The sequence below is a fragment of the Urocampus carinirostris genome, chromosome 18 (genome assembly GCF_059441175.1).
Source record: "Urocampus carinirostris isolate Australia breed hairy pipefish chromosome 18, RoL_Ucar_1.0, whole genome shotgun sequence".
In the NCBI taxonomy this organism is placed as follows: Eukaryota; Metazoa; Chordata; class Actinopteri; order Syngnathiformes; family Syngnathidae; genus Urocampus; species Urocampus carinirostris.
In genome coordinates this window covers 3,988,192-4,001,348 of record NC_142366.1, presented here as the reverse complement: position 1 = coordinate 4,001,348, position 13,157 = coordinate 3,988,192, and the positions used below count along the sequence as shown (strand labels likewise).

The window sequence follows — 13,157 nt, the reverse complement described above, 5'->3', positions numbered from 1 at the left end:
AGACATCAATAGTATGTTTCCCCTACCATTGATAATGAATAATGTCGTGCAAATGGTGCTAGTCTAGTTTCACTCACGCTAGCAATAGCATGACCATACTTTATCCATGTTGTTTTTTTTAACGTCAAAAGCTATTGCTATATTATTTAGTAGTTTACACCACAATAGTACTTTTAATTTTTTTAAAAAGCCCATTGAGGGTAATACAAGATTACACAGAATGATGTGACTTTATGATTTAGAACCGATAATTAAGTCAGACCAGAAAATGAACATATTGTTTTCAAACGTGACCTGTATCTATTATTTTACAGCTGTAACTGCATTTCAAGCTGTGCATCTATTCTAAATCGTCAACCTGTGCAGATTTTGTAGCGTCAAATCATTTGTGTAAACTTTATAAGCCGTTTAGTCTACAATAAACATTGAACTGTCTTTATCAAGAATTGTTACGAAATGTGGAAATATTAAACCCATGTAATGGATTAAACTAAAAACCCTACTTACCATTCCTAGCCTATTTTCCTTCTAGATACATTTCTTTTATGATCATTGCTGAAGTATCTTACATCAGTGCCTAAAGAAACCAAAAGCAATGATGTTCCTTCTTTGCCAGCCTACTATTAAACCCCTACCCGATACATTAGCTTCTGTGGAGAGAAGCTTCTCATCGCTAAAGTTGATTAAAACATATCTTCCGTCAACTATGTCCTAAGACCGACTTTCTGGTCTCATCTCTATTGAGTACAGGGTGCAAAGGTCTTTGAATTTTGAGGACATGGTTTCTGCGTTTGCTCAAGCCAAGACGGGTCATGGTGGTGCTTATACTAGGGGTTATTGGTCCATTTTGTTATTATAACTAAGTTTAAATTTAGCAGGGGGCGATTGGAGGCTAATGGTGAGGTTCAGGGGGCGTTTGTTTAAAAAAAGGTTGAGATGAGTTGCCTTACACAAAGGCCCTAAAGTTTAAAGGCTTTTAATATGTGAAAATAATAGATTTTAATATAATATTATTTTTGATATTTCACACTCAGTTAAAATAAACAGAAACAATGTTCATATATGTGTATGTAATATTTATAACTCGTAAAATAAAACTAAACCATACTTGCTACAATGTGTTGGTTATCTAATAAAATTAAAAAGGCCCATAGTTTGTCCTTGGGAATTTTTCATGTGTGTCGGAGTCGGGTGGTGGGGGGAGGCCCCCTATGAATGTCTGTTTGGGGCCTCACTGGACCCTAGAATCGCCACTACGTGCTACAGGGAAGTAGTGCAAGGTTTATGTATCAATTATGGACATTTAATATGGGACATGCAAACAATTTAAGGATGTGTTTACCAGTAGTACATTTTAATTAGAAGAACTTCCTGCAACTGAAAATGTAAGCTGCATATGACTGTCTTTTTACCCAACACCCATATGGAGACAGATTTTATTCCCTAAAAATGTACACATGTATAGTTGAGATGTACATGAGAGGGTGGTCATAATAATTGATATAATATTGTCATAATAGTCTGTAGTTTGCAATAGTCTTGATTTGTGCAGCCCTTTGAGACTCTTTGTGATTTAGGGCTATACAAATAAACATGACTTGACTTGACATCTACAATAATATTCCCAATTTACTCCTGATGTAAAAATCACTTGTCTTGATAAATGCACATGCAAGATTAAAAATGTCATATGTAATTAAGGGATTTGTTTGTGGATCTGCAAAATGAATGATTCACATTGGATTTCTTTTGGCCATGAAAAAGGTGGTCAATCTTTGGTATGTCGTGTTACGTCTCTAAGATGCCTGTCTGCCGTTGATCAACGTCAAACAAAATGCTAATGTGCCAACATTACAAAAATGCAGATATATTAGCTGAAATATCCATTGTACCCTTCAGTGGAATGTTCAATCGGGTTGCATACAATGCTTCACAACGTTGATATCAATAACAATAAGGATTATTCTAATCAATAAAGTGAGTAGCAAAAACAAGTTAACCATGGAAGTAAAGCTTGCCGTTATCTAGCATTAAGATCAAAGATCGAGATTCAATTTAAAAGGTGTCAGTTTTTGGGCAGCACGGCGGCGCAGTGGTTAGCGCGTGTGCGGCACAGTTCTGAGGTCGTGGGAACCTCCTGCGTGGGTTCAAATCCAGCTACCGGCCTTACTGTGCGGAGTTTGTATGTTCTCCCCGTGCTTGCGTGGGTTTCCTCCGGGCACTCTGGTTTCCTCCCACATTCCAAAGACATGCATTTCAGGTGAATTGGCCGGTCCAAATTGTCCCTAGGTGTGATTGAGCGAGTGAGTTGTCTGTCCCCGTGTGCCCTGCCATTGGCTGGCAACCAGTTCAGGGTGTTCTGTGCCCACTGCCCGGAGATGGCTGGGATGGGCTCCAGCCCCCCGCCACCCTAATAAGGATGAGCGGTACAGCTAATTGGAGATGAGATGAGTCAGTTTTCAGTTTTATTACCAATATCATTTAAATATCCCTCTGCATCAACCTGCTACTTCAAGTAATCAGTTTAAGGTGAGTGGATTTTTCCTTTAATTTTATTTTTACTATTTATACTTACACACATTTATTACACATAAGTAGTACTTACTCGATACTATTTTGTTATTTTAACCAGGTTACCAGGGCGTTCGGAATGCATTATTTATTTATCCTTAGGTTTCTATTCCCCGCTATGAAGCAATATCCTCTTATGATCCCGACTTCAAAACAGATTCATGTCGTATCCCAGGGAATTCTAGAGTATTTACTTCTGTTTACGATAAAAAAACAGCTTTTATTTCATTTTTTGTAATATTATTTATTTTTGATTCTCGTTTTTCCTTTTTAGATATTTTTATTGTTTTACTATTTTTGTTTTATTTTTTGGTTCTATTCAAATTGACACATTGTGCCAACTTGCCGAGTGTACGATTTGCCCCTAAGGGAATTTGCATGGCATAACAAATGTGCCCTCCACGAATTAACGCCCCTCCATCACATGTATGGAATTGAGTGAGACACACTGCAGGCGCATATCAATAATAATCAGTTGGCGGTCAATTGCCTCTTTGGCTACAGACAATAGCACATTGCATCCATAATTCATAACCCACTTATGATCAGTGTGTGTGTGTGTGTGTGTGTGTGTGTGTGTGTGTGTGTGTGTGTGTGTGTGTGTGTGCGTGTGCGTGTGCGTGTGCGTGTGCGTGTGTGTGTGTGTGTGTGTGTGTGTGTGTGTGTGTGTGTGTGTGTGTGTGTGTGTGTGTGTGTGTGTGTGTGTGTGTGTGTGTGTGTGTGTGCATGTTATCCTTAACCTACTATTGCACATCTCTTTTCTCAGTTCTCTGTTGAAAATAGTGTCTGTTTTGTCGAGATACACAAAAAGTGGGAGCATTAAGTTGGAATTTGTTTTGTGACAGGAATGAGATCCATGTATGGAAAGCCAATGTAATTCTTAAAATTATGTATTATGTTGATACGAACAAAACGGGCTTACTCAAAATTTCGGAACAAAATCGTTTTTTTCCAGTGATCTAGGATCTGGTATCAGTGTTGTCACACACACACCGCTTCTCATCGATGCCAAGATCCAGCTAATTTCTGAAAAGCAGGATGACATTTATTATTCAGAACTAGCACCAAATGTTTTGTTGTGATTTTTTCTTATTTGGGTTACCTTTTGGCCGGACAAACCATCACGTGGGGTTAGGGTCGCACATGGAGAAAAACAGATTTCTCTCCCATTGTAGACTCCATCATCTGCTGCTTTCAGCAGATCGAGAGAGAGGGAAAGAACCACGAACCACCCAAACCTCGTGTTTGGGGTCCGCCAGGCTTTCTTGCCTTGGGGCCAAGGCCATGGGCTTTGGCCTTCTTTGTACCCATCGTCCAAGGGGCGGATATGAAGCGACAAATATGTATGTATGAGTCTTCTCTTTGTTTTGATTTGAAGGGTCATTGTGAATACTTTAGTGCCGCCTAGCCCAAAAAACTACTTTCATTAAAAAAAAAAAAAAAAAAAAATTGTGTTTGAATACCAAGCAAAAATATATGAACTATCATATAAATTGGCATTTTTTTGTAATCATAGGTCAAGAAATGTTTTTTTTACATAACGTGAGGCTCATCTAAAGGGAGCCTACATGATTGCCTGCCATATTGGTGCTCCGGGTACCCTGGGAAACTAAATGTCCTTGTGAAAGGCTGGGCAAATAAATATTTATAATAATTGTATTGTTTGGTCACTTTGAGTCTCGGTAGTTTGTATTCTTTCTTGTGTTTTGTGGCGCTTGTTTTTGTTTGCACTACACAAAAAAAGCGACATATTGGGATCAAATGATACTGAGTGTCTCTTCAGAAAAGGTTTGTTATTTTTTGGGTGGCTCCAGATATGTTTTTGGTTGTTTGGGGTTTTTTTTGTTTACTTTGTTATGTCTCTCTCCGCAGCTTTATGAAATTAGCCCTTTATTGACCAAGTATCACAAAGGCAGCCTGGATTTTTTTGGCCGGTCAGAAATCATGTGATTACTTTTGGCCCTTTTTTTTTCCAGAATAACCCAAACGTTCAATATCTTGCATTATCTACCATAATTATGTGTTAAGATTATGTACTAATATTTTTAAAATAAACGACTTGGAATTCTGGATTATGATGACATAGAGACTGGAACTGAACATGAACACATTGTAAGACAACATAAACTGGAAATATAAACTGTTATAAATATATACCAAAAAATATTTTGATTCATGCTCTTTCAGTTGTCCATATTTCGTAAACTATTTTTCACCAAGACCAGGCATTTTATGGGCGTGTGTGGTAGATTGTGGAGTAATTCCTGGAGAAAGAGACCAGCATCATATGTCACCCATCAGTACCCCCAATTTATTGCCTATTTGACATTCAAAACTAATAAAGTAATGCTTAAAGGATTCAAATATTTTTATTAGTTACAGATAACAAAAATTGCTTACCAAATGCATTATTTGATAATGCCCCATTTGTGTCATTTCTTGCCTGTTATTTTTCCGTTGCCACACGTGGATGCCTGTTAAACCCAATTGTGTAAATTTGATGCCCTCTTGTGGGAGTTTTGGAGACCTACTAACATTCTAAAAAAAATATTTATATAACCGCAAAGCCTGTCTTCTCTTCTTCCAGGAACTGTTTGAATTTTCTCTTTTGCCTGATGGTTGCTGAGTCACAGTCATTTAAGTGTCTCTTGTCAAACGGTGGGGCTGGCGGACCCTTAGTTTTCAATTCCTGTAGCTGGCAATAATTCATCCTTTTATATATATATATATATATATATATATATATATATATATATATATATATATATATATATATATATATATATATATATATATATATATATATATATATATATATATATATATATATATAAATATATAAAAAGATGTGTCTTACCATTGCAGTTCTCTCTGGTAAGACTGCCAACAAACCCCGCCTCCCGGTCACATGTCAGAAGCCAAAACCAAGCCCCACCCCATACCAGCAGATGGCACTGTTGGACTCATCATTGCAGGAGATTTACCAAAAACTATACACATATTTCAGCAGGAATTTCAATAAAACAAAAGTTATTACTACACCCGTTACATATATCTCATCTCTCATCTCATCTCATTAGCCGTACCGCTTATCCTCATTAGGGTCGCGGGGAGGCTGGAGCCCGTCCCAGCCATCTCCGGGCAGTGGGCAGGGGACACCCTGAACTGGTTGCCAGCCAATCGCAGGGCACACAGGGACAGACAACGCATTCGCTCATTCACACCTAGGGACAATTTGGACCGGCCAATTCACCTGAAATGCATGTTTTTGGAACGTGGGAGGAAACCGGAGTGCCCGGAGAAAACCCACGCAAGCACGGGGAGAACATACAAACTCCGCACAGGAAGTCTGGAGCTGGATTTGAACCCACGACAGGTTCCCATGACATGAACTGTGCCGCACAAGCGCTAACCACTGCGCCGCCGTGCTGCCCCCGTTACATATATATATATATATATATATATATATATATATATATATATATATATATATATATATATATATATATATATATATATATATATATATATATATATATATATATATATATATATATATATATATATATATATATATATATATATATATATATATATATATATATATATATATATATATATAAAAAATATATAAAAGTAGGCTTCTGAATTTTGTATCCTTTAAGGCTTCCGTTGTGTGTTTTCTTCCAATGAACAATTATTACCAGTGTCACTTTAAGATTTTATGGCGTCACTGGATGCTCAGTCTCCATTTCTTTTGACTAATGAGCGGAAGTTTCAAGTGAACGGAGGAAGAAGCGATCAGATACAATTTCTGGCCATTACTGACCACTCAGACTCTCACACAAACGCACACAACTACACTCACTGGATCCAAAGTCAATTTCCTACATGGAGAAAATTCATCGTGAACTTTCTCAGCGGTTAAATTTTGACTTTTAGCTTGATTGACAGATGAACTCCGCCTGTCGGGCTTTTCATTTTTCTGGACTGTCTTTATGATGTGTGAAGGATGAGGTGACATTTCTTGAGGTTTTTTTGTGCGAGTGCTTTTTGTGTCCTGCCAGTTGGACGTGGGCCCAAAACGCTGTGGGAAAAAGAAAAATTGCTGCACTCGTCAAATCCTTGAAAAGCACCAAGGTCCATCAATGGCCCACAAAAACCTACAGCTTGCCTTTTTCCCGTGGGACAGGCGATACCAGTTTGACGTCATCTGCTTTTTGCTCAAGAAAAAAAGGATTCGACCCCGCCCACAAAAAAACAACAACTTTAGCATTAGCTTTTCTGTAGCAAACTAAAAACTAACAAAATCAATCATTAGCACACCAGAGATTTGTTTTAGCCCCGCCCACAACCCCTCAATAAAAAGTTGTTTTTAGATCTCCTACGCAACCGTCGCTGACTAGAAAAATAAATAAATCAATGATTAGCTTACTGGAGATTTGCTTGAAAATCGAATATTTGCACATCAGAGATTTACTTAGATCCGCTTGAACCGCCCCACAAAAGTTAGGCTTTAGTCGGTTACGTAAAAGCTGTAATTAACATAATCAATGATAAGCATTCCAAATTGAAAAAAAATTGGCCCAGCCTACATAGCCCCTTAAAAAGTGTGTTTTAACTCTGTGACGTATAGCTTACTGCTAGCAAAATCAATCATTAGAATACCGGAGATTTGCTTTTCCTCTGCCCTTATAAAAAAAAACTCAGTCTTTAGTTTTCTACGTAAAAGCTAGTGCTGACAAAATGTCGAGTATAGTGAATATTTGCTTTTGCCTTGCCCACATCTTGCTTTGCGTCATCTCCCAGATAAATCACAGTTATTGTACCTCCTTTGGCCATTTTCTTTATTCTTGTCACGAGTGATTTATCCTTTAATTAGTCATTTTCCTGAATTTTCCTTTTTTTTACTTGTGCTTCTCACTCGCTGTTCATTGCCTTGATGTACAAGTTATGTAAGTGTTGTCAATTTTTTTTTTTTTTTTAATATTTGATTGCTGCTCTTAATACGGATCGAGGAGGCGAGCGTCCGGTGGGCGGTAGAGCAACTTTTGGCATTGGGCCAATGCTGCCAGAAGAGCTTTTACTGTAGCCACTCTTCTACTCCATGCTCTCCTTTGTGCTTTTCCCACCTCTTTTCGGAATATATACAGTAGCTTTTATTTCAAGGGACGCACAATAACTGTTTTTTCCTGCAGATACCAATAACCAATCAAATTCTGCTTCAGGAAACCGATATAGATAACCAATAGCTTTTTCTTTTTCTTTACTGCACTAACATTATACAACAGAGGGCCAATTGTGGCCCACAAGAGGGCAATTGTAAGCCCCTGCCGTAATGACCGTGAGGACTGTGTCTTTTTAAGAGGTCAAATAAATCTCTCATTAAGAAAATGTATAAATTTAAAGAATATGAAAAAATACCTGAACTATAATGTGGGTACATGTTTTAAAATACTCACACTTTTTTTTTTAAAAATTACAAAACATAAGCTAATTATCTGTCATCTTGCTTCTAAGGGCCTAGACAATCCGTGTCTCATCGTGGGTTCCACTTCCGGTACCAGACAGAGTATTTAAATGAAGAAAAAATAGGCTGAAAAGAAGCAGTTCAGTTGAGGACATTTATGACGTTACAAAATAAAATGGAACAGAGGTCACTCCAGACCAGGGCAGTACGGCAAAGCAGTGGTTAGCTTGTGTGTGGCATAGTTCTGAGGTAATGGGATCAAACCTTCCTGTGTGGAGTTTGCATGTTTTCCCCGTGCTTGAATGGGTTTTCCTCTGGGCACTGCGGTTTTCTCCCACATTCCAAAAACATGCATGTCAGGTTAATTGGCCGGTCCAAATTGTCCCTAGGTGTGAATGAGCGAGTGAGTTGTGTGTCTCTGTGTGCCCTGCGACTGGCTGGAAACCATCTTAAGGTGTCCCCTGCCCACCTCCCAGAGATGGCTGGGATGGGCTCCAGCACCCCTGTGACCCTACTGAGGATAAGTGCTGCAGATAATGGATGAATGGCACTCCACACCAATTGTTCAGGATAGTGTTTTCATTCCAAAGGCATGCAAGAATGTTTCTCCCCTATCTTATAGGAAAAAAGCATGGATTTTACAAATGGTAACTGAAACATAAACGGCAAAGAAAGGAAAACAGACCTTTTTTAGGATTGGATCCAATTGTCTTTCACGGGGGTTCTTATAATATATGGCAGACTCAAGGAGACTTGGAAACATTACTGGAAAAGTCCCCAATTAATGGAATCCTTGAAACTTGTGCTCACAAAAAGTGAATACTTCTTTCAAATATGTGGACAAGCATAAGGTGCATTCATAGCAACTAAATTGATAATGTGAAAGTAATAATGTGCTGATTGAATAACGAATCTAATATAGCTGAAATTGTAATATCACCTAGAATGACTCGTTTAAAAATCTGGGTGTCACATTTGACCCTTATCTGTCCTTTCAGAGACACGTTAGGAATAGTACTTGAACAGCTTTTTTCTTGCAACATTGCAAAAATTTGCCCCTCTGCTCTCCCAGTCTGATGCTGAAATTATAATCCATGCGTGTGTGACCTATCTTTATTTCTGTAATGTGCTACTCTCCGGTCTCTCGAAGTCTAGCATCAAAGCCTGCAGCTGGTACAATATGTTTGTTGATGCCCTTGCCCTTGATGGCCTGGTCATCCTGGAAGGGGGATTGCCTCATGTGCGGCCCCTTCTAAAGGTTTATTGATTTCCTCATGCGGAGGTTTTGAGTTGTCCATTGCCCTTATGTAGGTAGGTTTTTTGATCAGGGTATGGTGTAATGGTCGTATCCCCCCGACTGCTGAAAGCCTGTGCGTCTGAGCTGGGAGACCCTCTACAGCGCATCTTCAACCTGAGCCTTGAACAGGGGAGGGTCCCTCAGCTGTGGAAAACATCCTGCATCATCCCAGTCCCAAAGAAATCAAGACCGGAGGAACTCAACGACTTCAGGCCGGTCGCCCTGACATCACATGTGATGAAAACCATGGAGCGGTTGCTGCTGCACCACCTGAGGCTACAGGTCTGTCACGCCATCGACCCTCTGCAATTTACCAGGAGAAGGTGGGAGTGGAGGATGCTTCAGTATACATGTTACACCGATCCCTCTCTCACCTGGATAGGGCTAAGGGGGCTGTGAGGATTACATTTTTGGACTTCTCCAGTGCCTTCAATACCATACAGCCTCTGCTACTGAGTAGGAAACTGACAGAGATGGGAGTTAGCTCACACCTTGTAGAATGGATTACGGACTACCTGACAGGCAGACCCCAGTATGTGAAACTGGGGGGCTGTACATCGGACACTGTGGTTAGCAGCACAGGATCTCCGCAGGGGACCGTGCTCTCTTCGTTCCTATTCACTCTGTATACATCGGACTTTAAGTACAACTCTGAGTCCTGCCATGTGCAAAAGTTTGCCGACGACACTGCGATCGTGGGATGTATCAGAAATGGACAGGAGGAGGAGTACAGGAAATTGATTCAGGACTTTGTCCGATGGAGCGACGCAAACCACCTGCACCTGAACACCACCAAGACCAGGGAGATGGTGGTGGACTTCAGGAGAACTAGAACTCACCCGGTTCCTGTAACCATCAAAGGAGAAGGTGTAGAATTTGTCCAGACCTACAAATACCTGGGTGTGCAGCTGGACAACAAACTGGACTGGACTGCCAACACAGAAGCCAAAGCCGACTTTACTTCCTCAGAAGGCTGGCCTCCTTCAAAATCTGCAAAAAGCTCCTGAAAATATTCTATGAGACAGTTGTGGCAAGCGCCCTCTTCTATGCGGCAGCGTGTTGGGGAGGCAGCGTCAAGAAGAAAGATGCCTCTCGTCTCAATAAACTGGCTAGGAAAGCGAGCTCTGTTGTGGGCACAGAGCTGGACAGCCTGACAACAGTAGCTGAGAGACGGGCACTGGAAAAGCTGCGGTCAATCATGGACAATCCATCCACTACACAGCATTATCTCCAGACAGAGGAGCAGTTTCAGCGACAGACTGCTGTCACTGTCTTGTACTACGGACAGACTGAAGAGATATTTTCTTCCTCATGCCATGAGGCTCTTTACCTCTACCCGGCAGAGTAAAAGCCCACATTAAACCACACCCCCTACATTGTATATTACCGAATTTTATTGCAATATGTATTCTGTGTAGCACTATTTAGATATTCTATATAACAAGCTACAGTGGGCATTTGCACGTCACACTGGGTATTTGTATATTGTATTCTTTTTGATTTATTATTGTATTGATGTCAGCTCAGGGATGCTGCTGGAAATGTGAATTTCCCTTCGGGGATGAATAAAGTATCTATCTATCTATCTATCTAGTCTGTACAGCCCTTTGAGACGTCTTGTAATTAAGGGCGTCACAAATAAACATGACTTGTCCTTGCCAGCCTAAAATAAAATGCACGGTTGAGGCAGCGATTCATCGTCACTGGTCGATTATTGCTGAATGCAGGGGCCGCATTTTTCTTTTCAGTTAAGGCCACTAAAGCCTAACATTGTGGTCCGCTGCAATGAACAGAACTGTTTTGGCCACGATCCCTTATCCCCAGTCAACGTTTTCTAAAAGCGGAGGCCAAGAAAGAAAATTTGGGTCCCACACAGTGGCTCTTTTTTCCCACTCTTACCGCCTTAAATAAACAGCACCCGTGCAGCCATGATCCATTATGCCCAATCGACCATTGGTGTGAGCGGGGGCCTTCTGAGAACATGTTTAACGCTGGAAGGAGAACTACTTTGCATATTTTCGCATATTGCTGAAGATTCTAGTCCCCATTAAGAAGAAGAAGAAGAAAAATAATTTACTTTTATTGTCATTCTTTGTAACAATGCACACAGAACGCAATGTCTATACACCTGACCCGTACAGTTAAACTGTAGCGAGCCGATGCCACGATAAACGAGCGATTACAGTACTGAACGTCACACATGCCTTGGCTAAGAAAACGATATCACTCATTCTAATCAAGTGGCATTATCTTAGCTGTACACAATGGTATATATAATACATTCAAATACATTTAGAGATGCTGATTCATTTTGGAAATTTGGTGTACTTTTCAACAACTTCCACAAGATAAAGCTACAGTCGGCAGCTGTATATATATATATATATATATATATATATATATATATATATATATATATATATATATATATAAAACTTTCTAAGTTATCGGTTACTTTCCCCTCCACAGGGGAAGTCGCAACAGTTCGCAATGGTATGCCAGCACAATGGAATAAGGCGGAAAAGAAGCTTAAGGTATTGATGGGATGTTTACAGCTCAGCTTACGTCTCAACATCTGTCCACATCACGGTGATCCCACATGTGCACGGACCCAAACATGCGAGTGGCATTGGCACTGAAAAAAGTCCAGTAAAAACAAAAATCATTCAAAATGTATTTATTCTCTAAGAAATCGTTTTGCTCAATTTCAATTTATTTTTTGTTTTACAAATAAAACAACTGGGAAATCCTGAGTTAGCATGCATATCACAAATACATACCTTAAATTGTCAATAGTCTGCATTTATATAGTGCTTTTCAAGTCACCAAAGACTTCCCAAAAGGCTTTACAATGTGCTTCATACTTACCCCTTCACACACACACTCACACACCGATAGCATTTAACTCGTAGGAGCCGGGAATCAAACCTACGACCTTTCAGTCCCAAGACGAGCACTCCTGAGCTCCTGCAATATTGTCTTCTAGGTTACTTTAATGATGCAAAGAAAATCTCTTAGCTTACGTTTAGGCTGACATCAAGACAACACTACATTTTTGTTTATTTATTTGCTGTTATCTCCAGGCAGTCTTGTGTCAAGGTTTAAGGAGTGTATTTGTGGTTTTGATGAAAAAAAGGCAAAGTGGTCCTCTTGTTTACTTTAAAGATGCAAAGAAAATATCTTAGCTTGATGTTTAGGTTGATGTCACAAAATATATATCTTTATCTATGTTTGTTCATTTGCTCTCATCTCAAGGTAAAACAATGCAAAATGATCCTCTTGTTTACTTACTTCAAAGACCCAAAGTAAATCTCTTAGTTAGATTTTTAAGGTGACATCCAAACAACCTTAAAAACCTCTTTTATTTTTTTTATTTGCTTGCTCTTATCTCAAGACATTCTAGTGTCAAAGTGTAATGATGGGAATCAGGCGTCATGAGGGAGCCAGGGGGTGAGCAGGGGGGTGTTGGGGGCCTGCAGTAAAGCCAAGGTCACCTTGCACTCGGCCCCGCTTGATAAGCTGTAATGTGCTCTTTTTATTATTTTTTGTGTGACGACTGTACGTCCGTCCAATCGATGTGCTAAATCACAGCGTCTCATTACTGTTCTCTCAGGCTGGTGTGTACGTTTTATTTGTGCGTTTGTATTTTATGAGGTGCGTTGATGCGCTGTTGCTGCCCTTCGGTGTATCTTTTATGTTTATACGCCATGCTATTATCCCAAACTCATCACGGACGCATCAAAACAAGGAGATTTGCTCAGTCCATTTGCAGAAACTGATTTGGCATGTTGTTTTTTTGTGGCTGTAGTTTTATAATGG

General features: G+C 39.8%; 1 protein-coding gene across 1 annotated transcript in view; it reads left to right on the top strand.

Annotated features, from left to right (window-relative positions):
• Nucleotides 1-13,157, top strand: part of kcnb2b (potassium voltage-gated channel subfamily B member 2b) — a 115,682-nt gene that overhangs the window by 69,247 nt on the left and 33,278 nt on the right. The window lies entirely within an intron of this gene.